The 27,704-nt window shown below is 39.2% G+C and overlaps 1 protein-coding gene and 1 long non-coding RNA gene across 9 annotated transcripts in view; one reads left to right on the top strand and one right to left on the bottom strand.

Annotated features, from left to right (window-relative positions):
* Positions 1-26,012, bottom strand: part of LOC144586514 (uncharacterized) — a 57,710-nt gene extending 31,698 nt beyond the window's left edge. Inside the window, exon 1 of the long non-coding RNA XR_013541379.1 lies at positions 588-26,012. This is a non-coding gene — a long non-coding RNA (uncharacterized LOC144586514). The remainder of the gene's footprint in view (positions 1-587) is intronic.
* NRG1 (neuregulin 1) overlaps positions 1-27,704 on the top strand; it is a 746,295-nt gene that overhangs the window by 141,859 nt on the left and 576,732 nt on the right. The gene's annotated exons all lie outside the window — the stretch shown is intronic.

The raw sequence follows: 27,704 nt of genomic DNA, 5'->3' as shown, positions 1-27,704 counted from the left end.
TTCTGAGAAGGCCAAGACAGGCTTGAACTGCATATTGCTTTATGCGCCACCAGTGATGTTCAATGGAATTTCTGGACTGAGGTTGTGAGGGTTTCTTACCCCAGGTTACACAGAGGGGTCTTCCTACCACTCAGTCATACTTCTCTTTTCCACCTGGATGAGTTACGTCCAGAGGATTAATGCACTGATGGCTGGGAAATGTCTCCTGTGGCCCATTCTGCCCTAGCACACTCCAGGTTCCTATTCCTCGATGCTCAGAAAAAACACACACAAACACTTTGACATTCCTGGTTGTAAACCAACCCTGAATAAAACTTAAAGTTACCCAAAAATGTTTTAGCACTTCTCGGTGTCTTCAGACACTGGGATTTAATACCACCAACCCCTTTCAGCTGTTCAAATGAACTGCAGTTTGGTTAAAATATAATTTTCTTAAAAAGCAAAAAGTAGCAAAGCATCAAAAAAGTTCCACTAATTCAGCAGTGATTACAAAAACCATCATCAGGTAAGATATGTGAAATACAGAGCTCAAGGAATGGTAGAATTATTCCCACAGAAAACAACAAAGCTGAACTAACTTTACTTACTGAGCATGTACAGAGTTCTCCATAGCAGATAGCACAAAGCATAAAGTCAACATGCAAAGTCATGGTGACAACTATTCCATGATGATGATTCGAGATGGAGAGTGGCTTTGTTCTCCCTATCTCTTTTAAATCCCACCGTTCCAAAGATCAACTAGTCATCTAGCTTATTTTAATTGGCCCTAGCTGTACCAGCTAAGTTATTTTAATTAGCTCCACTCCAGGTGCAAGGAATGTTCAAGGTTAGGATAATCTGTTTCCTCCCTTATCTTAAGACAGTGGTACTAAGCATTTCATATTCTGAAGATGTGGTAGCTTAGCTGAGGTGTTTTAAGACTTAAGACATTTTTAAGACCTTTAACATCTGTAAAGCAGTTAAAGACATGATGTTAACTCCATAGAGATCAACCTATTGTAATGAACAGGCTTATACTTGTGCAAGGAAGTAGTGGATACCTCTTTGTGCAAGCCTGGAAAAAGCCCAACTGAGCATGCAAATAGGCGGCAACAAATAGGAATACTGCTCTTGGTTTGAATATTGTATATATTACCAGTAACAGGTGTGAAAGGAACTGGTAGTTATATGGGAGCTCATCAATAATAGTACTGTACAGTGAGAATTTTTTTTTTGTGATTGGAGACTGCTGATAACAGAGGGTTTAATAATTTCATATTGTTTGTATCACTGAAAACAACTTTGAGGGTTTTATTGTGCATTGTTGCCTACTGAGACAAACAGTCTGTTATCATGGGTGGCTGAAAATACATTTGCTTACATATTGTTTACATACACTTGCGACTTGTTTTTAACAAGATTGTTTTTATTTATTCTCAGTGTAGTTTATGTTTTTAGAAGCGAAATGGAGAGATCTGTGTTTTTAAAGACTGCTACATTTGTTCTCTATCTGCATTTTGTTTTGTCTAGAGTTTGTGCATTCCAATTAGTTTTGTTCTGCTTTTGTATGACTTGGAGCATCATTCCTTACATTGTCTTTGATTTTTGGACTCCTTAACATCATCAGGTCCTTTCATGAGGAAATGAAGGGCACCGTAGTTTTTGATGGTTCAGCATCAGATCCCTTTGACATCTGAAGCAAACAGGGCTGTGTCCTCGTCCCACCCTGTTTGGGATCTTTTTTGCTGTCACGCTGAAGCAGGCCTTTGGAACTGCAACAGAAGGTGTCTATCTCTGGACTAGATCAGATGGAAAGCTCTTTAATCTCTCTAGATTGAGAGCAGAGACCAAAGTCCAGCTGAAATGCATGTGGGACTTCCTCTTCGCCGATGATACAGCCATTGTTGCCCACTCTGCTGAAGTCCTCCAGCAACACATGAATTGTTTTAGGAAGGCCTGCCAAGAGTTTGGATTAACAATCAGGCTGAAGAAAACACAAGTCATGGGCCAGGGTGTGGACTCACCTCCCTCTATTACCATCTCCACACAAGAATTGGAGGTTGTTCATGACTTCGTGTACCTTGGCAGTTCTTAAAGCATTAGTAATTCTAGCAGATTATTATAAATGTCAGTTCAGAAATAACATATTTCTGGAGTGATGTTCCAAGAGTGTATTGCAGGATTGCAGCGTGACATGGAATTTTAGACATGTGTACTTAGACATCAACCCCACTGAGTTCAAATATATGCCACCAGGAAAGGGAGGATAGGACTGGAGCTTTCAGTCACTAACTAGTGAAATGAGCTTTTCAGACAGTATCCAGTACATAGATGTGAAAAATTGCAATAAGTAGGAGTCTTGGAAATATCACATTTATTAAATTCAGATATTTTAAAACTTTTTTTAATGTTTTCATTTCAAAAATTGTTTTTTAATTATCATTTTAACATTGACAAATGTTTAATAATTTTTAACATAGTTCTTAATGGTATTTTTTTTTAATGTGAGCATTGTATAGTTTTATTTGTTGTGAGCCACCTTGGGTCCCTATGGAAAGAAAGATGACATATAATTAATATGAATAAATAAATATTCATATACATAACTGTTAACAGAATATGGAATATTTTCTTAAAATTCAAGGTGGAGGATGACCAACTTTCACCCCACAGTGCTTGATTGTTACAGATACAATGCTATGCCCCAGTTGTGGGCATCTATTGAGAGACAGACAAGCTTATAAAAGGATTCAGAGTTGCTTTTCACCTTTCTGAATGTTAACACCAATGAATTAAAATAAAATTTAAAATCTGCCACCTTCAGCAGTCTTATATTAGAAAGGAAATTGATTCCATATGGATTGAGGAATTTTATCGAGAAGTCTGAGTAATTTTCTTCTATGCTGAATTTAAGGTTCACTGCTCTGTAATGTCCATTCCTTTATATTTGGCTTCAAGTAACAAGCATCTGACAGTGGTAATAGGTTCTTGGCAAAGACTCTTAAAATGTCAAGTAGTTTTACGTCCTGCCAGGTTAGGGTCTCATTACAGAAACAAACAAATCAAGAGACCATTTACTCTGACCATCATAAATGTTTAAACATCAATCATGTCTACTTAAGCCACCTTTGTTATATCCTTTTAATATTGGCATAAAACACTGAAAATAAGCCTGTGAGAAATCAGCAAAATGAGTCATAGCAAAGGAAAGAAACCAAATCAATGTTCAACATGCTTTCTATCCCAATGGATATGGAGAACTTTCTAAACATAATAGAGAGAGAGAAAAGGACATAGTAATACTTGACATTAATCCATTAGGAATACCATATATTCACCTCTCATACTGCAGGTGGAAAGCAATAACCAAGACAGGATAGTATCCTAAAGCTTTCCAATAAATTCACAGCAAAAGTAAATTATAATTTCATAGTGGTTCATTTTTTTAACACAAGAATCTTCCAAAACTGCCAAATTTCTTCATATTTGGGATAGAAAAAATTTGAAATTAAAATGTGAAGAAAGGAGAAATGGACCCACCCATGCCTGGGTCTTTAAAACTTCAATCCCAAAAACCTGGCTTTCATTACCTGGGTATTCAGCCTTGTTAATGCCAAACTGAGGTGGTTACTACTACTACTACTACTACTACTACTACTACTAATACTACTACTTCTATGAAGCTTTCATCTTTTATGTTTATATGACAGACAGGTACAACATTATCCTGTATACTCCTATCTACTCATAGGATTCGGATGATGCGAATGGGGGAAACTTTGTTTCAGTTGCAAGTTTTAGGAAATTTAACAAACAACACCCTGCAAGTTTGTTCATATACAAGAAGGAAAAATATGGGGCATTCAATTTAGAAAAACAACCCAAACAAAAGTCTAGGCAAAACTAACAGATTCTTCCCATTCTTAATTCATAGCAGAGATAATATCTGAACCCGTTGGTTCTGTTCTTCAATCACCACTCTTCCCCAGTCTCACAGATCCAACCCAATTTGAGTTGCTGGAGATATGTTTACACATTTTAATGTGTGCTAGTAATATGAGACTTAAGCAAGGTCAGAGGAAATAGGTTATTTGTGCTTTTGTGATTATGAACAGACTTGTATTATCATACGGGAAGAAATAAATTGCTCCATCAATTCATAGCTGGACAGAAGACCTCACTGCTGTCTCCATTCATGAATTTATCATATGTCATTTCATATACCATAGGCGGCACATCCACCTCACAGATGTTCAGCCATTTGGCTGATCATAAGGAAATTTATGCATAGATACTGAACTAACTAGTAATAGATCTATGTGTAGCTATTGTTTTTCTTTTACTTCCCCACAGTGTGAGAAATATTCCACTACTATTTCTCCTCCCCACAACCTTTCTCCCTTTTTCTTTCTTTCTCTAGAATAATATTTATTTGCACTGTAGCCATAGAAAAAAATGACTAAAATATTAAATTGAAAGAGCATGAGACAGGTTAACAAGGAAAGGCAAAGTATATTGGGATAGTATAAACACATATTCAGAAGCCCGGCTATTGGAAAGGATATAGGTTTTATTTGTAATAACTTACAGATGTGCAATTAGTTATTGAATGGAAACACGTCAGTATACATTAAGGAACATGGAAAGACAGACCTGCGTGTAATTCTTAATATTGGTTCAGTTCAGTACATGTACAACAAACAGTAAGAAAGAGTAATTATTAGCCCAATAAAATATGTAATTCTACCCACTTTGTATCTTGCATTATGTGGGGTAACTATTACAAACACTACATATGAGACTTTAAGGAAATGAGTAATAAAATAATACATACAACAAACTTTTAATAACAGTTTTGGCACTTAATTATGAGGGTCACTGTGAGCAGAGCGGATTATCCAGATCACCTCTAGCAAGCTCCTCATGAATGACAGGTTGGCTAGTATAGTATGCTAATAGATACTCTACATGTCAATGACTGAAGGCCCTGGGCCATATCTGCCTTTTATCCAAATGTACTGCACATTTCTTCATTGCTGCCTTAAAAACCAGGACAGTGGTATAGTGATACATTTGGAAGTGCAGGTGACCAACATGACAGTCCCATAGCCAGCTCCTCTTACCACGAGGAGAGTCCAAATTTGGGTGGTTGGATCCATATCAACAAATGAGTATCTGCAGTTTTGATTTCCACTAAGAACAGGTCTTTTGAGAAGCTAATAATGATAGTGTACCATCACTTCATTCTGACTTATAGGGACCCTCAAACATTTTTTATTACAGCAGGAATGGGTTGCAACAATATAAATTCATGGGAAAATCCCATTTTTCCCACTGAGTTTTTATTTAAAAGTTCTTTGCCTCTTTCTGAATTTAGGAAATTGAATGCCAAGACCTGGAATAGATGAATAATTAGCAAATAGTCAAAAAAATTTCTTCTTCTGCAAATTGGATAAAAATCCATTTCTCATCCAACTACTGTGAGGTCTGACACTAAGGGTGGCGGTGGCAGATGATGTTATGGCCCCTGCTAAGCAAAACGTTTCAGAGATTTCCTACTGAAAACTACACCTCTGAGCAGGAACAAAAGTCCTAAAGGAGATTTCCTTTGGAAGTTTAGTTTCTGACCATAGCCCTAGACTACTCCAGGCTTTTAGTGCTGGAAATATTTGAACTTTGCTGGAAACCTCTGTTGAAATTGATTCTGTAAACTTTGGTCTTGGTTTAATATATTCGCGAAGGCTTTCACGGCCGGGATCTAATGGTTGTTCTGGGTTTTTCAGGCTCTTTGGCCGTGTTCTGAAGGTTGTTCTTCCTAACGTTTTGGTCTTGGTTCTCTTGAGGCATCCAAAGTGAATGTGGGAAAAGGGCAGCCCTGAGATACATTCTCCCTGCTTCCTTTCATGAGGGACCTTCAGGTATGTGAATGTGCTTAGAAACCTCTGTAGTAGTGAGAAAGCTGTATTATGAGGATTCCGATTTATAGGAAAGCTCTTAAGCTCATCCATCTGAATAGACAAAAAAACCTCATCCATCATTTTCAGATGTTTAATGATGCAGAAGTTCTGGAATCCCTTAGCAGAGACAAGGAAGACACTGTGCGTTGGACTAACGTGCACAGTCCTACTGCCTTCTTCAACATCTGTTCTGAATGCCTGAAAGGCACTTTGGATCCAGTCACAGAATGCATCAGCACCCAGGACTATCCCCAAATCTTCCTGAAACTGGCTAGTTCAGGTACTCTATGCTGCTAGGATACACTCAAGAGCAGTAGTCACAAAGCAAATTACTTTATGGATAATTAAATATGAGCTAACACATATATGTCAAGAGACTAGTTTTAAATATCCCCCAAAATGCTATGTTTTGGGAAAGCTTAATCTTAAGAGGAAATAACATTAGGGACATTTTACAAATGCATTAAAGGTTTCTATATCCATTCATGTCAGTTACTGTATCCCTGAAGCCTTAATAACCAGGCGAGTTAACATTTGGTCATCAGTGGGGTCCCCCTCCGAATGTAATTTGCTTCATCCCATTAAGCAGTTAAAATTAAATTCTTATAGGCCTCCTTAATCTGCAGCCCACTTAAGTGTTTTGGGGGGCTGGAAAAGAAAAGGTGATTTTAAGGGAAATTGCCAATCAGCATGATTATTCTAAATATAGGGAAGCAGTCCATGCAGGTGGTGATCTTTTACTCTCCTAAATGAAGTTTGCATTAGAAAAATAATCGCTACAGAGTTCTGCAGAAGATAGGTGTATGCATTTCTCCATTTTGTCTTTTAGCCTCTTCTCCAAGATACTGTACGTAGTTAACTAAACATTTCAGACAGAGAAAATCTCTATTTAGTAAAATGCTATTCCTGCACATTTGTTACTGAATGACAGACTCACAAAGGAAGGATGTACCTAGCATTCCAGTGGACAAAAGGTGAAGAATATTTTTAGAGTACCTACTTTGCATGCAATTCCCTGTTTCTTCAGGGAGGGTAGGGAGGAACCCTGTCTGAATTCCTAAAGAACAGGTACGACCAATAAAATTGAGCTAGTTGGACTTGGTAGGTATAGATAGATAACTTCCTATATTCCCAGTCACCCAACGTATCATTTAAAAAGATAAGCTTTGCAGTTTTTCTGCATGCTTCATCAGGCTGGGCGCTATAAGAATTGGGGAGAGAAGTTGAGAGATTTTTTTAAAGGGAATCCTTCTCTCTCCAATCTCATGTTTTATAATATGCACCTTAAAGGGCACAAAATCTCATTTTTTAAAAAAAATCATATTTTATGGGCCAATTAAGTTATTATCCAACTCTGATTTCTAATTTAATTTGCAAATGACATGGTTAAGTTTTCTCCTCCTCCTCTATTTTAAGCAAAAAAAAAAAAGGGGGGGGGGAAACACATCCAAAAAGACACTTCATGTTGTGTGGCAATTTTATACTGTAAACATATTTTGTATATAGGTTTGTACTGGCATGCATGGTAACTGGGGTTTGATTGTCAGTGTATTTATTTTTTAATTATTGAAAATATTTTTACTCCGTTTTTCTCATTAGAAAAGAGCCCAAGGTGGCTTACAGCATTTAAAGACAATATTTAATTAAAAAAATACCAATGAGTTTACAGAGGTGACGTACATTATTAAAAGACAATATTTAAAGCTAAAACATTAATTATAGAAATGTTAAAAAGAAACAACAAAATACCCTTCTTCAAAATGGGAAACACAAGCAATACTAAATATACAGTCATTGAGAGAAAGCTTGCCTGAAGAGAAACATCTTCACTTGCTTGCGGAAGGACAACAAAGATGGAGCCAGCCCTGTGGGAGGGAGTTCCAAAGTCTGGGGGCAGCAACAGAGAAGGCCCTTTCCTGTTTCCCATCAAGTGAAGGTCGGGCAGGACTGAGAGAAAGGCCTCCCTTGATGATCCTAAGACCTGACCAGTTTCATAAAGGGAGATAGGGACTTTGAGGTAGCTTGGGCCCAAGGCATTCACAGCTTTATAGGGTCCAGAAATGGATTGGCAGCCAGTGGAGCTGTTGTAACATGGGGTTTTTGTGATTCCTGTAAAGCACCCCAGCCAGCAATCTGGCTGCTGTGTTTTGGACCCACCAAAAATTTTCCTGACACTTTCAACAGGTAGCCCCAAATAAGTGCATTACAGTAATCCAGCTGGGATGTAATTAAGGCATGTGTCATCATGGCCAGATCAGGCATCTCAAGAAATGGTTGCAGGTTGGATGTGTTCTAAGAATGGTAGTTAAACAGTTAAGAGGTGTAGAAAAAGCTGACAAATGAATGGAACAGTGAGGTAATTGGTTGGTAAGAGACATGGCTATAAATATACTGTTTTGTATGTAAGGGTGTGTATGGACAGGAAATCCCTAAAAACACTGGTCCATTAATCTCTAGAGCTGATTGCTGCAATGCTTTCTACAAAGGGCTGCCTTTGAAAGTGATGCAAAAACTACAGCAGGTGCAAAATGTGGCAGCTAGGATAGTGTCAGGAGCATGGAGATGCAAACATATCTCCCTGATCTTCCTCTACCCAGGCCACCCACTCTACCCAAGATTTTTAACTGTGTGAGGTCACACCAAGAGAGTCCTGGAAAACTACCACCAGGAACTGAGCTTTCTTGATAGTGGCCGCTACACTATGGAATGTGTTGCATGTTGACATATGCCAGGCTCCCTCCCTGCTGACCTTCAGAAAATGTGTGAAATCTGGGCTTTTCATAGAGGAATTTAAGAATATCTACCTCCTATGATACTCTCAATGTGCTGGAATCGTGCTTGAATTTGAAATTTGTTTACAATAGCTTCTGTTTTCTTTTTCTTTTTCACCGTTGTTATTTGTGTGATCTTTGGTTGGTTGGTGGGTATGTTCTTAGCTGCCCAGAATAGTGGTTCGCCAGTGGATGGGCAGGATATAAATGTAACTACTAAATAAATATGAAGGAGAGACAGAGAGTGGGATTTAAGTCAAAGAGCAGGATCTGTATTGTTAATTATTGCTGAAAGTGGTTCAAATACATTTAAACTGTAAGGAAAAAAGGCTAAAGGGGTTATGATTGTATGACTAAGAACTTGACAGCTCATAACATTGGACCTTTTTGTTATTTGTGTTTTTAAAAATATTTTTTTGTGTGGTTTACAAATATTATTTATTTTTCTTACAGAGAGTAGCCATAAGGCATTATATTCACACATACTGCTGGCTAGCGCTGGGACACTTGGTTTGTGTACTGTCACCAAGGACTGTGTGTTTCCCCCAAAACATTTGTATTCTTTTAAAAGGGCAGTGTAAAGTCAGTCCTCAGATGTGGTAGTGCTCGATCAGCAGTGTAAAAGGGAACACTAGCTGTTTATCTAGTTTGATTACAGGGATGTTCCAGGAGAAGATTAAATGGCAACCCCAAACTTAATGTAGGGGTTGAAGATGATTATAGTTTTGGTGGCAGCACATGTGGGTAGAGAAGGTCTGTGGATCCCACATGTTGCTCGATAGATATATCTCATCCAACTTTCTCCATGTATGTACTTTCTCTAGTTGGATCAAAGTTAGATCCTTCAGGGGCTGCTGTTACAGTTTCTATCTGTGCCATGCCCAGTTGTTATATGTGAGAGTATGGATTTGTATCACCCACCCCAATTCAGCCTTCCGGTAAATACATTGTTAAAACTGGCAAAGTAAACTATGTGGAATGCATAGTCATAAACTCATCTGCATGTTTCAAAACTGATGACCACTCTATTCTACCTCTGTACTTTGCAACAAATCTCACAAAAGTGTGGAAAAGATACAAAAGGAATGTACAGGATGTTTTGGAGGTTGTCCCATCCATATTGTATCTTTAAGCCTATCTGAATGTTTTTTTTAAATAATCCCATTGGGGGAAAATGTGATTTAATGTTAGCCATTCCTACTTTCCTCTTTGGTTTTGGTGCGGGTCAGTTTTAAACAACTTTAGTTGGATTAGAATATGGCAACATTTGATGTACACAATTAGCCTATTTTCATGCATTCTCAATTCACTTTTGCAAAGGAGTGGAATCTGTGGTATTTATTTCTGTTCTCCAATTATATGAGATGCATGTTAAGCTGAATTGCTATCTTGTGCCTGAAATCTTGAATGGCTACTGCTAAGGGTCCTTACATTAGTCTGGGACCTGTCCACTCCTCCCCTCTAGTTTCAACTATATTATTTCTCCAATGTACACTGGAGCATTTTTAATAGGCTTTTGGCAGGCAAGAACAGCATAGGGAGGTTTTGGGGTTGCTTTGTCTGAGAGATTAAGCAGCTGCTTGGGCCCTGCTTCACTGCGCTTCATTGTAATGAATTCTGCAGGTGAACAAGGATAAGTATTTTTATTTGTCTTTATTCTACTGCCTATCAATTTCCTTGTCTGTCCCCTAGTACTTGTATTATGAGAAAATATAGCTTAAGATTTCCCCAGTTGCTATTTCTACATCATCCATATGGTTCATAAAATGCATACTCTATCATATATATAAATATATAGTTATACAAGAGTGCTTATGACTGAACTGGGGATAGCATGGATTTTTATTCAGTGTAAATGTGAATTTTGTAAGCTCACCTAGAATTCTTTTCTTTTACTGTTTTTGGTGGCGGGCTTTTTTCAGGGGAGAGTCAAATTTTAATGAGAGAATTTGCGACATGCCAATAGAAAGAAAAATAAAGTACTTGTCGGTTAAATTATCATGCAAGAGAGAAAAATAGGTACATATAAAGTGCAATGTGGGGACAGTTTCCTTGTTTCTTTTAAAAACAATTAGACTTCAGTTGCAATTCCTCAAAGACTTTTTTTAAATGTGCAGAGCAAGTGTCAAAATACATTCCTAGCAAAGGAGACAGCTCCTTTCAGATTGCAAGTGCCATTGGTAACCCTTTGGCCTGGTAATTGTTGTTGATAAAAGAAGACATAAAGATAAACAGAAATGCATCACTGAAGCAGGAACATCCACACTGCTGCAATTGATGGCAGTCTTTCTACTGAAGGATGAGTAGTTGACCTCAAGGAATGATACTGCAGTTGAAACGCTTGCCTCTGTAGATCAAAACATGACATAATTGGAGTTGTATATAACCAGAAGAGAGGAGGGTTTGCCAGGACAGACTAGTGTCATCAGCTGCTATAGGTGAATCTTTCCAGTTCATGTTTTTAGATTTTGCCAAATCATTTGGCTGATTTAGCTTTTTTAACTTCTGAAGTCAATGGTACTGCACTTCTACATCTGTCGTTTTGATGTATTTTCATTGCTTTATTTTAATTCTTAGTCACCACCCTTTTAACATAGAAAGGCAAGTTTAAAAAGTATATATGGAGACTAAGCAAATGTATTGTCCAGTCCTTGGGCTTGAAGAACAGTAGGCAAAAAACATCACAGTTCATATTCACCAGACAAGATAATAAGCAAAGATTAAGGAAATAGTGTTTGGCCATTCTAGAGGCTGAAGAGTAGCTTACAGGTTGCATGTGCTACATCTACAGAGTTAAGGAAGAGTAGCTTACAGGTTGCATGTGCTACATCTACAGAGATCCCCAAAATCAGTCCCCATGTTTTCCACTAGAAAAAGGTTAACATGAAGTAGCAAAAGATGTGGGAAACCTTGAGAACTGCAACCAGTCAGTCCTTACCAGTGCTTAAGATACTAATTAATATATAAACCATTGCCAGTAATCATTATAACAATCCTTCTCACATTGCAAATTGGCCTTGGGGGTAACTCTTCATGCTAAAAAATGGAAGAGTAGTCCTTAGAGACTTCTCTATTGTTTTTCCCACTCATAATAATTTATAATAATTGCATGCTGTCAAGTCATTTCCTACTTATGGTGATATTTTCTAGGGTTTTCTAGGTAGGTAATAAAAAGTGATTTCTGATTCACCTCTTCATGGGCAGGGGCATCCTGAGACTGTGCAATATATCCATGGCTACACAGGCTGGCTCTTCTCCCATGAGGCACAATGGAGAATTGAACTCCCAACCGCTGGCTCTGCAGCCAGACACCTAAACCACAAAGCTTTCCAGCCCATACTTCCCACTCATGCTTTGTGTGTTTTGTGTTGGAAGCACAAGTATAAATCGAAGTGTAGCATAATTATCAACCTCCCTTTGAATGCAGGACGCCATTTATTTTTCTAATCTTACTGCACTCCCAGCTAGGGGATCTGAAATAATTTCATTGGATTTAACAGTCCTAACGAAAGCAGCCTTTTCATAGCAATAAAGGCTAGTAGTACTATGGCAAATCTGGAAGTAAGGTAACTCCTCATAACCATTCCCTCAAAAAAGAGGATCGGACATTTTGGAGAGTTGTATCTGTTCTTGTATACAAATGAGGAACTTCTCTTTTCTTGTAAACTTAGTAGTTCCACCCTCAAATACTTAACATTACAGCTAAGATAGTTTACAAAATTACATTTCTCCTAGGAAAATCAGTATCTCTGCTGTGAGGACTGCAGTTAAGCTCAAAAGAGAAAGGGAAGCCTGAACAGATAATACAGTAGAACTCCAGTATCCATGGGGATTGGTTCCAAGCTCCTCTGTGGATGTTGAAAAGTGTGGAAAGTCCCAAACACCTCACAGGCTCCTAGCAAATATGCTTTTAAAGTTTAATTTATTAATTCTACACTTGTATGGAAAGAGGCAACTGAAGCACATCGGCACTCATGACTTCGGTCATGCCCACCGGTAGGTTTCGCAATGGGTTGAGGAAGGCACTGCTGGCACAGGCCCACACCAGCAGCCACAGCATGGGGTACACCTCGATGAGGAGAGGCTGCAGGCTGAAAACGCAAAGCCCTCATACAGTTGCCTTCTTCCTCTGGTGGAAGGAAGTTCTCTGTGAAACTCTGCTCAAGGCATTTTGAAAATGTGGTCTGGATCCAAGGAATGGATCTGCCAGAGTTTAAACTGCTCCTGAATACTGAGAATAGCTACTGGCCGGGTAGCCTATAAGGTGTGGATTCCATGGACAAAGGGATGATTAGCATCCTCAGAACAGCGTACAAAATTTAAATATGTAAGGACTGTTTATAGGAACTCTGTGGTACTGTACTTCTGGAATTGCAACTAATGTCCTGTATATTTTTATACTCAATTCCTTTCTTCAATTGTGAGATTAACTTTTTTTCCTGTCAGAATCCTCCCATAGCTTCACTGTGCTCCTTCACTCTAGGCATTTTGTAAACTTGGACTGTATCCAACAAATGGATCTGCAGAATTTAAACAGCTTCTGGTGATCTTCTTTCATTGACTGCAGATGAGCATGGTTAAGTGAATCAGCAGATTCTTGGGGTTCTACTGTATTACAATTCTTGCTGCTCAGAAAGACTTGGGGGTTCCACCCTATAAATCGGACCCCCACTACATTACTGCTCAAGATTCATTATGACTCCTGCCTCAAGAATGTGGCATGTGTGATGTTTAAAGAATGCTTTGGAGAAATTACATGGACACGAAACAATTTGCACATTTTAAAACTTCAGTGTAGGATCTGACAACTTGATGCAAAATAAGGACAGGATAAAAGATGGTGAACTTCGCAGTGTAATCAAAAGTGAGATAACCAGTGTGGCACTGTGGAGACAAATGGACTATAAATTAGGAGACCTGGGTTCAAATCCCTTCTTAGCCATGGAAATTTGGGGATGCACTGGAAAAACCACTCCTTAAATATCCCACTTACCTTGAAAACCCTATTAGGTATATGACTTGACAGCCAATAACATACATTATCACTTCCAGATAGTGCAGTAAATTTCAAGAGCACCACAGCCCACACCACTGTATTCAATGTTATTTTACATTTCTGTGATCAGTTATATAGCCCTCTGTTTGAAAGTAGAGGTTGAGTGGGTTTCTTGTAATTTAATTTAGCTCCATGTAAAAAAGGAAAACTTACAACTTTCATGGTGGTAAAATTAAATTAAAAATTCCATGTGAAACCAGAAAGTGTCTTGGTAAATTTTACTGAAATAAAAGAGGGTATCCAGAGCAAAGCCTTACCTGTGACCTGCAATCTTTCTTCTCTCCTTCACTTGCAAACAACTTCCTGTCTCCCAAGATTTTCTCACATTTTCTAATTTCATTCTAAAAATTCTAATATACAAATACAAAGCAAAACTCAGAACTGTGTAGAAAACCCTGCACAAATACTCCTTTAAAAAGTACTGCATATATATCTGTTCAGTGTCTATAATTGTAGTATTTGAGTTCTGTGTGACTTGAAAATTAAGAGAGTTTATACACAGAATTCCAGAGCCCATATAAGGTATTCCGCAAGTGCAGAAGAAGGACAAGTAATGATTATACTCTACTATGATTAACCAAGCAGGAATAAAAATGGCATCATGAAGAAAGTGAAATATATTGCTGCAATAATGAAACAGCTGTCTTGCTTTTGCTAAACATCTGTCTTATGCTGGAACCAGAATGCCCACATTGTTCTTCATTGGCTGTTGTTTGCAGGGGGCACATGAAGCACAATGATGTCATGTCATGCCTATCATATTACCAGATGTTAAAAAAGAAGGAGAGTGAAAATGAATGTGGGTGCACTATTTTTGACAGTAGCAATGTATCTTCTGCAAGATTCAGATTTAACCTTTAAAAAATCAAGGTTACCTGTTTCAGGTTTTACCACTTTTGGATTCTACAGACATGACAAAGCATATTTACAGTTTTTGTTCACTGCAATAGCAAACCAAGGTTTAATGCAAAAGTACTCTTAGGTTTAGGGGTGTGAGTATAACAAAACCACAAGTTTACTATAATGCTTATCAGTTAACTATAAGGAAACGACTACAGAGTGGGGAGAATACAGTTTGATTGACTGTGATTTGCACCTCTGGAAATTAGGTTTCCATGGGTGAAATCACATAACTGTCCAGATAACAGTTTGCAGGAGTTAGCATGGACAAAGACTCCCTTGACAGAGCTCCAACAGGAGAAGCTTCTTTGAGGTGCTAACAAGGTGCTAACTATTAATTTACATCTCTGTATTCGGGAAGGCTTTCATGGCCGGGATCTAATGGTTATTGTGGTTTTTTTGGGCTCTTTGGCCGTGTTCTGAATGTTGTTCTTCCTACCTTTTCACCAGTCTCTGTGGCCAGCATCTTCAGAGGACAGCAAGGCCTCAGGGACTGTCGAAACGTTAGGAAGAACAACCTTCAGAACACGGCCAAAGAGCCCGAAAAACCCACAACAACCAATTTACATCTCTCTCTCTTTCTCTCTTTTATTAAATGTTCTCCTAAGTAGCCCAGTGATAATGTATTTCAGGACTGATTTAAAACCTTAACAACAAAGAAAAGAGATGGTTTGGAGACAAGGGGCACTGTCAGCCCTGCTAACAAATTATAGCCCAGCAAATGACCCTTTGCATGGATCAGGCAATCACAATGGTCAGAAAGCAGAGAGAAACAGTGTTATCCTCATTACAACAAACTTAAATCACCTCTGCCAGCTGAATAACCAAAAAATAATAATAATAATAATAATTCACCACTGAAGCGATGGATCCACAATGGGCCTTCCCACATGGAGCTTTATGTCATGTCGTCACTGAGTTTTAATTCAAATTCATCTGTCCCCAATCCGATGCAAATTATAGTCGCCCCCTAATTTACAGCATTTATAATCTTAAACATGAACCATAGTTTGATTTAGAAATACCAGTGAATCAACAAAAGTTTCCCATTCTGGTGACATAATATACCAAACAAGTTTAATGTGAACAATTCCTTTTTGGAAACATCAGTGTAAGTATTGAAAAAAAAATAGACAAAACATTTATGACTGAAACCATGACCAGTGAGGCCCTCTCTTTTGCCATCCTCTTTTTTGGCAGCTTTACATTTAAACAATTTAGCCATCAGGAAAACAGGATTATAGAGCTGAAAAGACTTTTGACTGTATTCCTGCATTGAGCAGAGGGTTGGACATGATGGCCTTGTAGGCCCCTTCCAACTTCACTTTTCTATGATTCTATAATTCTATGACTTAGACATAGGCCTGAATCCCAAAAGGATTCAACAGTTAAAGGAACAGCAAGGGCAGAAAATATACCAGGATGCAATTCTACCAAATTATCCATTTTGTTGGTATACTAAAGTCCAGACCATTAACACCTTATGAATTGATGGTCATTCATACTGCTGGATTATTAAAAGGAGTGGCTTCCAAAATTTATAGAATTTTACCAGACAAAAGCATGGTGAAGCTGGAGGTATTAGACAGTGTGGAGAAAAGACTTAGAACAGAAGGTTTAATGAATGACAGTGAAGAGCAATGTGGTCAAAAGTCCCAGTGGAGACACTTTCATCAAAAATAAGGGAGAATATTATCAAATTTATATGACACCAGTCAAACTCAGCTATATCCATAGAAATCTAACTGTGGATTGCCAGAGAAAATGTGGTGGATTGGAAATACATTTCACATGTGGTGGAAGTCCCGGGTGGTTAAAAATGTGTGAGAAGTATTTGTGGAAACTGAACAAATTACAAGTCAGACTATTTATTTATTTATTTATTTATTTATTTATTTATTTATTTATTTATTTATTTATTTATTTATTTATTTATTTATTTATTTATTTCCCGCCTATCTGGTTGTGTCAGGACCACTCTAGGCGCCTAACAACAATTAAAAGATAATACAATAAGTATACGTATAAACAATTTTACATAACAGAAATACTGAACAGAATGGGAGAGCTGAAGGAAAGGGGGAGGAGAAAAAAAAGAGGGCGTCAGGAATTATCTGGTGGGAATTATCATCAATCTGGTGGAAATTATCATCAATACTAACATTGTCATTGGTTTGCTGACAAAACAATTAAAGTTAATAGTAGAAAGACATCCTTTTGTTAGCTTAAAATGTAGAAATTGCCAAGAACTGAAAGGGAGAACATGAAATCCCCCTGCAACAATGAACATCACAAATTTAGGCAACAGCATTAGTGGAAAAATTGAGAAGCATGGGGAAAACACTCATCACCGTCAAGGAGAAGAGACATTTTTAACACATGGTTTAAATTTATTGTATATGATAATCAGGATAAAGACTCTGTGTCTCATGGGAACTTGTGGACCAACTGGGCTAGACTAAGCACAGATGTCACTGTGAAATCTTGTATGATGTATTTATGTAAAATCAAGGAAATAAAATGCCTCTGTGATTCAATATCCTCCACTTGTTTTGTTCCATTTTATTGTTTTCCAGTGTTTATTGTTGTGCATTGTTATAAAACTAACTTCCTTTTTTAAAAAAGTTACCAATACATCTATATTTACCCTTCTGCTTATGACCTACAATGGAATGCCATTACATATGTCCCTGACTGTGAATGTAGATTTCTTGGTTCAAAAATTGGAAAAAAATAGTTCCAAATAACTTTTTCTCAAAAGGAAGCTGATTTTTAAAATTTTTATATGGGAGTTGAGAATTTATTATTCCATCTGAGTATTGTGCAGGTCAAAAAAGTCTTAACACTCAGCAAGAGTGTCAGTTCAGTTCACAGTACGATAGATGAGTTGGATACAGTTGTCACCGAGTAATCCATTGTCATTACAGTGTGAACAGTTTTTTGGTTTAATAGCGATTACCCCATCTTTTCAGTCCTCGCATCATTGCTTAATAATTATATTAATAGGGAGCACTTGTTATATTTAGTGGCCAATATCCTGTTGAGTAAAATATGTCATTGTACTAGAAAACCCATGATTCAGCAACATAATTTCCTGTAATTACAAAGTTTTGGCTTTGACTCTGAGGCTTGCACAGGTCATGTGCAATTAGTCACATTCCCTGTGAACCATGGGAGGCCTAGGGTAGAAACAATAACTCTTTAATTAGTGGCACTCTGCTACTACCAGTAATATACAGCATCAAAAGTACAACAGTGGCCAACCTGGTGCTCTTTAGATTTGTTGGGGTATAAGTGCTATTATGTTGGGAGCTGCTGCACATTCAGAGAGCTGCATCAGACACTTCTTAATACTTTTGTTCTACTGCATTCATTTTATTTTATAGAATTTCAGCCCAATCCCTCCTTCTCCTGATATGAAATAATCTGCTTTCTAGAGCTCATTATGATTTATAGTTAAGCATTTATTAATGCTGCTGCCCCATGGAGGGCTGGCGTCTGCACACAGAGAAAGCTCCATTCACAGAGCTTCCCAATCGTATACATAAGAGTGAAACAGGTTATATGCATGTTACTGCTCATGAAGACTGGTTCTTAAGCTCATGGTGTTTTTCCTTCTCAGCTTTTTTCTTCTCCTTTAAGAAGAAAAAGAGAGAGAATAAATCCTCATCAGCACTTTCAGTGAAAAAGGCCTTGCAATCATGGCTATGTCTAACCTGTGGGTATGTCTGCAACATTTTTCTCTCTTTCTTCTCCATTTCTCCTTTTACCCTTTTCCATTCGTGTCAGATCCTTTCTGCATCTCTATAGCTGCAACTAGACAGCTCAATTGTCCCAGTCTAGAGCAGTGGTCCCCAACTTTTTTGAAGGTGCAGTCCCCTTTTATAATAGCCAGGTAACCTGAGAAAAGCATTTTTAATGAGATAAAGTCATCCCTTCTCAGAAAGTAGAAGCTTCTTTCACCCTCAAAGGGTCTCTTTCTCATACATACACATATACACTAACTTTAATATCCTATTCAGAAAGGTCAGGGAAGAAATTATTTAACAAGGGCTATAACACATGTATGGTTGACCTTAACCCGGCCAGAAAATACTTTGTGACCTCCTTGGGGGCCATCATGACCCCTAGGTTGGGAAACACTAATCTAGAGCATGTTCAACAGAGTTGCTTTGAAGTATGGTATGTAATTTGGGGCAATCTTTGCATCCACCTGCAAGGGTCAACCACATCACACCTCAAGCACCCCTGTTTAGCACAATGTAGACTGATCTTCTTTTCCTTTCCCATACCCATAAATTTAACACTGGAAAAGTAAACTGGCTTCCCTTTGGAGCAGTGGTGTCCAACCTTGGCCCTCCAGATGTTCTTTGACTACAGCTCCCAGAAGCCTTCACCACCACCTCTGCTGGTCAGGATTTCTGGGAGCTGAAGTCCAAGAACATCTGGAGGGCCAAGGTTGGGGACCACTGCTTTAGAGGGAAATAAAACAAAACCAAACAAAGTTCCCCACCTATCTCCTCCTCCATGCTTCGCCTAAGCTACTTCACGATTTTGAGAAATGGGAAGTTTCCTTACCCCTTGCCTGTGGCAGAGAAAATCACAATGCTTTGAAAGCATCACTGATGCATGAGCAACAATTAAAAGAAAATCGAAAACTTCATCTCCCTTCCTCTCTGCAGGTGAGTGGCACGGAAGTTTCCCATTTCTCAAGATCATTGAGCAGTTTCAGTGGAGGGACAGCCAGCCATATGCTTTGGTTCTCTTCCAGCAATCACACACGCTGGAACCAAACCAAAATAAAGTGATTCCCATCTGTACCAAAAACAAACAAACAAACAAAACCCAAAAAGCAGTACTCCCTGATAGGAACTCAAAAAGGTGAAGGTAGGCATCAACCAGGGGTGAACTAGTTTGTGATAATATGTATGTGATGTGGTCACTGGGAAAATATGTGAATCAGCCAAAACTGCAGGATAATGTCCATTTGACTGCACCCTTAATCCTCTGCAATTCTGGGTCCTCAGCATTAGCTTTTTTGTTCATTAAAGAGCTATATTGACTGTAGGCATGGGTACTCCTGGTCAGCCACTTGGAAATTTGTACTTCCAACTCTTCAGTATCTTACTTAATACCCTCAATAACATTTATGAAGCCTTAGAGCAATAGATCTTGAACAAGAGCATCTTTTGTAGGTGTTTAATTTAAAAAAATGCCTAGTTACTTCACTGAGAAAAATATCAACCCAACTCATCAATCTTTTCCTACCTGACAGAAAAGAATACAGTAATAAGTAATGAAATGACTTATAATTGTAATTTGCCACTCCTTCATGACTACCCAAATCTGCTGCCTGTGTCAGCTTCCTCAGGGTCACTAACAGCAGGGCCAGCCCTATGAAACCTGGTCAGTAAGCAGAGAATGCATTCCCATTTTATTTGCAATGGGTCTGTGCCAAGTTCTGTTGTGAGCATTTCTAAGAAGAAATAAAATGGAAAGGCATACTCCAGGCAAACCACTGTGCAGCATTCCTGCCAAACTCTCAAAAAGGCGGAACGAGAAAACAAAGTTGTCCCTTCTCAGTCACTGCACAGAAGATTTTAATGTAGGTGAAGTGCATGGTAACTTGCTTAATAAGGCTCTTCGTTCCACTTAACAGTGGAAAAGCAAATGGGCTTTGCAGGAGCCCTTGTGTATTAGGTCTGCAACACAATGTCTGCTTTAAAAAAACACACACACAAATAAATTGAAATGCACTGAGAGGGGAAAATGAACCCGCACGAGGCATTTTAAAAATACACAGTGATGCCCTATTGCACAAAAACAACAAGTGGTCTGTCTTTCTAGCAGGAGGTATTGGGCCAAATTGTCCTCTCATTTACATCCCTGTAGCTTCATTAAGAACAAATGGTGCATAAGTAGGCAGAACCAAAGTCCTTTAAAGAGCACTGAAAATGATGAAATCCTAGTAGAGCCTGTTGAACTTGCCTTTGGTTAGTCGTGCCGTTTGCAATGCAGCTGTGAGTCAACAGTTTTTATGAGGTTATTCTAATGATCTATTCTGCTTGCTGGAGCCCCATTTGTCTGTTCCGTCACAAGAAGCTCTTGTGATTATTGCAGCTTTGGGAAAGGTGATGCAGATATGTGGGACAGTGCGTGGGCATACTATCAGAAATAAAAGAAAAGGCTTCTGTCCTAAGGGTGTAGTTGTGGTTTTTTAGATCCAGAAGATGAAATGGGGATTAAATTATGAGAGGCAGGGCAAGACTAGAATCCAATGAACCTGGAAGAAACATGCAGTGGAACCAATGAGTCGAGGGCACACACAGAGGACCGAGCATGGAAGCAGGCACATCGGAGAATGATTCCCAAAGTTTTTAGCTAGTTTGTTAGGAATTACAAAACATTGCTTTTCGAAAGTCTGGGGATGGTGGACAAGCCCTTGTTAGGTCGGCTTGTTTCACTGAGTTGAAAAGGGAAACAGACTGTGAGGACTAGGATTGCACCTCACATCCGGGATCTACTTTTCCCCCCCTCACCAGTTCTAAAGTGAAGTTCCTAAGCGAGGATTTGACTTGGATGCCACTACAGACTGTGTACTGCAGAAAAGGAACTGCAATATGACACATCCAAACACTTATCTTAGGAACTTGCTTTTCTACTTCTAGTGGGGCACTAATGTCCTACTCATTCACCTTTCCTTCGGTAATTACTTACTTTTGATCATTGCTTCTGATTACTAGATGTTGAAGACAAATATGGAATGGCTACCTCCTCCTGTGAGCTTCATAAATGCATCAGGATTATCTCTGCTGACTTCTGAACTAAATGGATATTAGTTTGAGCCAGAAAAGCAAAGTCAGTTCTTTTGTGTGTACTCAGTCCTTTAACAGGTACCTGCCTTCAGTCTGCGTGACCTCCCTTCTCTCCTTCACCTCTGCTTGAACTAAAAAGAGTTTTCGAGAGCCCAAATATTGAAATGATAATCAGAGTGTCCAAAGTAAATATATGGCAATTACAGAAATTATATTTTATTCTGAAGGTAGAATTGGGATTCCTGCCCTTTTAGCACCAAGTCCTTGCACCTGGGGTATACTTCTTTGCCATTGCGTCTTTTAACATTTTGCAACCTATTATGTCATCTTCTGAGGAGCACAACAGGGCACTGCTTTTTCCTAAGATAATGCATGAATGTGACCTCTGTTTAAAAACTCCCCAGAGTTGAGTGGGAGGAGGATTGCATAGGCTGCAGTTGCCAGAGGACTAAAGCACAAAATCCATATTGCTGTGAATATTACAGAGGCCTCCGGAAATTTGCCCTGTGAGGTCTGCAATCTTTAGAGATGCATGCGACTTCTGCAATTGCAAGGATTTGGCAGTGCTAAGGTTGAGACGGTGATGCTATGGAGATGGGAGAAAAGGTAGAGCAGGAGATCAAAATCCATTTCCATTTGTGAAAAGTTGTGGGGAACCAGGTCCATGAGCTGAAAACCACTGCTTTTCAGCAGAAGCATGCGGAGTCTGAAGAGAACCAATTGCTCAGTCACCATGATTGGTCTAAGACAAAGAGTATATCAGCAGCTTAATTGGTAGAATTAGAGAAAGGCAAGTCAAGCAGAGAAAGGCAAGTCAAGCAGAGACCAAAATAACACATTCTTAATAATGCTTAGCACTTTTACAACATTCAGAGGGTTTCATGTGCATTACCCTTGCAGCAAATATGTAAGGTATTAGAATGTGTTTGTATTGTAGATAGAGAAAGACAGGGATGGGAGATAATGGCATTGTCTTGAGCTATCTCATGAGTGAAAAGGAAAGGTGAAATTTAATCCAGAGACCTGGTGGATATTATACATTTATCTTCAGAAATAAACTGCATTGAGTTCACTCTGAGTTAGGTAAGTGTTGCAGACTTAATCCTATGGCACTGTGATAATAACATCAGATCATATTGTAATTGCCCTGTCAGTTGCTGGGCACAATCAACCATCTTCCTAAGCAGAGTTGACATAGTGCTTCTCTGTTCCTCAACAACTCCAACAAATAGCCCAAGGTTTGATTTAAGTTTTTTTTTTTAGCTTGTTATGAGGCAAATAACCCAAATAGGTGGGCTCCCTGCCTGGTTCACATGTCACAGGAAGTGGGTGATTCATGGGAACCCTGGCTCATCATGGATGAACAACATGCTGATGTACCCTAATTAATCTCTCCCACTTAACAGCAGGACTGGCTAAACAAATTGCATCTGAAGTCTGTGGTAAGTTTATTGTGATGTGCAAAAATTGGCAGGGAGTTAGCCATCTGGGTTGTTTCGCTCATGACATGCTAGAGAATTAACCTTAAACCAAACCCTGGGTTATTTGTCTGGCTTGTTGAGGAAGGCGTAAGTCAGACAGCTGGAACCTCCTAGGCTTCCACAACGCAGTAAACAGACTGTGATCCTGAGGTTCATGCTTTGCTTAGCGGCTTCCACTGCAAGGAAGAAGAGGTTAGTCAGTATTCATCAGTATGCTATCTCGTCTTTGCCCAGCTGGAATTCCTTTGAATGCCACCTTGTCATGGCATCTGAATATAGCTGCAGTGTCAAAAGCTTGCTTTAAATCAAGTCAGTGGGAAGCAAGCAAGGTCTTGGGATCAACTCTATTAAGGAGAGGCTGATAGAGAGGGAGAGAGGGAGGGAGCAGCAAAATCATGTCCATTGCTTTCATTCTGTGCACATGACATGGTGCCAAGAGTTCCACTGGAGCTGGTTGGGAGAGGGATCCCTCAGGTTTTCTATCTCCAAAATTAGTATGTATTTTTTGAAATCTCATAGTTATACAGATCATAAATCAGAAAGGCTATTGAAAAAGCATGAGAAATAATTCCAAGGTCAAAGAGCAGTCTTTTCCATCCAATTTTCTCCCAACATCTTTGTTTATGAATCACCGTAGTAGCCACATGGACGCTGTGGCTTCCCACCAGAGATTACAGTGATTGCAGAGGTATGAGATGGTGCATTGCAGTAAGGCTGTAAGTAGGGGGTAAAGCTTAAAAGTAAATAAAGTTGCAAAGAGCTTTGGGATACATGTTGATATGACGGAGAATATTGTGCCCTTCAGCCGCAGCTCTGGTTCCATCAGCATAAAATAAGCTTTGCTTTTCTTCCCATCTCTTTCCTTTCTCCTCCAACTATCTTGATGCAATAAAAATGTTTTGCTGGGAGAGTGAAAATTCAAACTACACATTCTGTGTGATTTGGTACAGCAACTTGTGCTGTACCAGCAACATGTCACACATTTTGCCATCCTTAAATTGCCAGCTTTTATTAGAAAGGGCACTCTGACCTCCTCCCCCCCCCTTTTCTCCTTTTCTCCCCTGTATTTCTTTGGTGTCTTCCATGCTGTGATAACTTTAGAGTAAGCTCCATGAGGACAAGTACCTGCCGTCCTCCACCTTTTTATTTATTTATTACTTAAATTTGTATACCACTCCCTATTAGTGCTGAAGCATGACTCTGGACAGCTACAATAATAACCAAACCAAAATAAAATTAAAACTATTTAAAACCAAAATAACAACTAACCGATAAAACCAGATGGTGCTAAAACTGTAGAACACTAAAATGGTGGACAAAAGGCGGTCAGTTAGGTCAGCTAGGGTCAGTGTGGAAAGCCTCCCTGAAGAGCCACGTCTCCAGTTGCCTTCTGAATATCCAAAGGGAGGGGCCCTGGCGAAGCTATTCTTGAAGCTGGTTCCATAAGATTGGGGCCACTGCAAAGAAGGCCCTACTTCTAGTAGATGATATATGGGCCTCCCTTGAGGTGGCCACCTGAAGGAGCCTCAGGAGTGATGAGGGTTGGGAAGATGACAGATTAGGCCGATCTGGACATGGGTGCAATCTGGGACTCCCCAGAAACAGCTGGGTCCAGAAGAACACCCAGATTATGAACTTGGTCTCTGAATGGGAGGACAATGCCATCCAGCCTAGGGGTGATTCTCCCCAACCTTTCAGAAGCCCTCCCCTTGAAGAAAATCTCTGTCTTGCCCAGGTTCAGTTTGAGCCTGTTAGCCCTAGTCCATTCCAGTACTGAAGCCAGGCAGAGTACAAGCATACAGATGGCATGTACTGCAGAAATGGTAACAAGATAGAGTTATGTGTCATCAGCATACTGATGACACCTTACTTCAAAACTACTGATGACACCCTCCCCCAGCAGCTTCATATAGATGCTAAACAGCATCGGGGACAGCGCTAACCCCTGGGGAACCCCACAACTTAGGAACCAAGGGACTGTTACATCATTCCCTAGCTGAACTCTCTGGACACGGTCCTCAGGAAAGAATCAGAGCCAGCTCAGTTCTAAGCCTTTTTCTCCTTGTGAACTTAAATAGAATTTACCTTCCATATACTCAAGATTGCAGATATATCCTTACGCATACTAAGATGGCAGATAGGCCAAATATAATCTAGTCTCCCTCCAGATAAACACTTGCAGTTGTAGAGAACTAGCTGTTAGCCTTGACTGTTCTCATTTGCTGCCTTACCTACTTGATTAAAATTGACTTTAAACAAAATCCTTCTGCCTTGATCCAGAACTCTTGTACTTTAAATGGCATTGATTTGCAATTCTGGCTTGAGCTTTATTCTTATCTGTTTAGAACTGAAAGCTCCTGGGCTAAAGCCTTTACTGACATATGTAGGCTGAAGAAGGACATTTTAACATCTTGCTTTTGACTTTTTGTTGTTATAGCGGAAAAAAGGCTGCTGTATTCTGCATACAGAAGTTGGTGGATGGGAAGTGAACTACAAGTTTTTATGTATTGTAATAGAGTAAAGAATTCACATTGTTTTATGGGAAACAGCAGATGTAAAATTAAAATTGGAAGAATACATTAAGCAGCAAACTCCGACAGTGACAAACTTGTCGAATTACAAAGAACTTAGGCTGGAAATTGTAAAGAATGTTAAAAACAAAAAGTGCAGAATGTTGTATCAGGTGCAGGATTAAGGCTGAAATTCTTTATACACTAACTTTAAGGCTAAAGTCCATTGAACTGGAATGATTCTTCCAGGTATCTCAATTTTCATCAACCTTAAAACCACTGGTGACTGTGACAATAGGTTTGTCTGCATTCAGAAGCTGCATTAGGAAGTGTCTGAAAGGGTTTCCTTCCACCTAGAAGCATATGGTCAGCACAAAAGTGTAGATATGTAAGAGTACATGAGGCTGGATTGAAAATAAGGAATAAATAAGTAGTGGTCACAGTAGACTGTTGAAATTTATTGAATGAATATGTTATTTTGACTCAGTTCAGTCGTACTCACATCAGTAAGCATACAAAGCATGAGTTTGCAGTCACATCGGTAAAAAATGCAGGAAACACTAAGGCAGTGGTCCCCAAACTTGGGCCTCCAGATGTTATTGGACTTCAACTCCCAGAAATCCCGGCCAACAGAGGTGGTGGCGAAGGCTTCTGGGAGTTGTAGTCCAAGAACATCTGGAGGCCCAAGGTTGGGGACCTCTGCACTAAGAGATTGGGATGGGCTTATTTATATTTTTTCCATTGACCACATGATAGAAAAGGAAATGTGTATCAGCTCGGAGACGCCCCTCTTGCATCTGTAGTATTTGCCTCTACTGCTAGAACTTCTCCTTAAAAAAATAATAATAAAAAATGATGTTTTTGCAATGGTTCAGGCACTGGGATCACTTGAACTGATGCAGAATAGTTGCTACACCAGCATATACATTACGTATAAAATCATAGGAATGGCAAGCAAAGTTACTAATTTCAGGAATGCAAAACAGGGGAAAGAGAAAGCATTATGTTGGTTATATCTGTAAGAACAATTATGAGTCCCTTCTTCATCAGCAAGATCTCTCTCTCTCTCTCTCTCTCTCACACACACACACACACACACACACACACACACACACACACACACATTTTCTTTTTTCTTTTCAATAGCTGTGTGCCAGCATTATTGTACTAGGGCATTTCTTCCTCACTCCTTCTATGGCCAGTTAATGCAAACAGACCTGGGAAACCTGAATTCTCTAGTGTGACTTCACAGTGATTGAATTTGCATTTCCCTCACTGTCTTGTTTCACCCTAACTCTGGATCCAAATAATGATGTGAACAACTCCAGTCTAAATTTTGTTGTGTTTCTCTGAATCTCACCTGCATTCTCATCCCATCCTTTGATTGTGAGACTTTCTGTTTCCTCCCATGTAGATTTTCATACACTCTTTTCCTAAACATTGTCTCTAAGTTATAGAATGTTGAGACATTTTTTAATTGTATGCTAATTTCTATGCATTTTCCCCATTAACAAAAGAATACACTCATCCATATTTTTCATATAGGGACGTGGTGGCGCTGCGGGCTAAACCGCAAAAGCCTGTGCTGCAGGGTCAGAAGACCAGCAGTCGTAAGATTGAATCCACGCGACGGAGTGAGTGCCCGTCGCTTGTCCCAGCTCCCGCCAACCTAGTGGTTCGAAAGCATGCAAATGCAAGTAGATAAATAGGGACCACCTCGGTGGGAAGGTAACAGTGTTCCGTGTCTAAGTCGCATTGGCCATGTGACCACGGAAGATTGTCTTTGGACAAACGCTAGCTCTATGGCTTGGAAACGGGGATGAGCACCGCCCCCTAGAGTCGACCACGACTGGACAAAAATTGTCAAGGGGAACCTTTACCTTTTATCATATTTTTCAACAGTGCATTTTTTCAGTCTGATGCATTTTAAAAATGTATTCAGTTTTTATATATTCTGTTGTACAAAATGGTGGACAGTGGTAGATTTCTGAGGCAAGATGTGCTTTGTCTTGCAAGAAATCTCAGAAATCTTAACTTCATCAATGCCCTTTTCCATTCCTAAACCCATCCCATAGAAGCTTCTGTAAAAGCTGAAGGTGCTGAATTAAAGATTGAAAATGAGGCAATGGAAAGCAGGAAGAGAGACAAAGAGCAGTTTTTGAAAAGGCTTAGGAACAATTCCTGTAAAATCTGAAAGAAGATACTATATTGTCAAAGTACAGATATGCAATATTC

Source organism: Pogona vitticeps, chromosome 2, assembly GCF_051106095.1.
Source record: "Pogona vitticeps strain Pit_001003342236 chromosome 2, PviZW2.1, whole genome shotgun sequence".
Taxonomy (NCBI): domain Eukaryota; kingdom Metazoa; phylum Chordata; class Lepidosauria; order Squamata; family Agamidae; genus Pogona; species Pogona vitticeps.
Note: the sequence above shows the minus strand (reverse complement) of the source record. Positions and strands in the feature narration are given on the sequence as shown.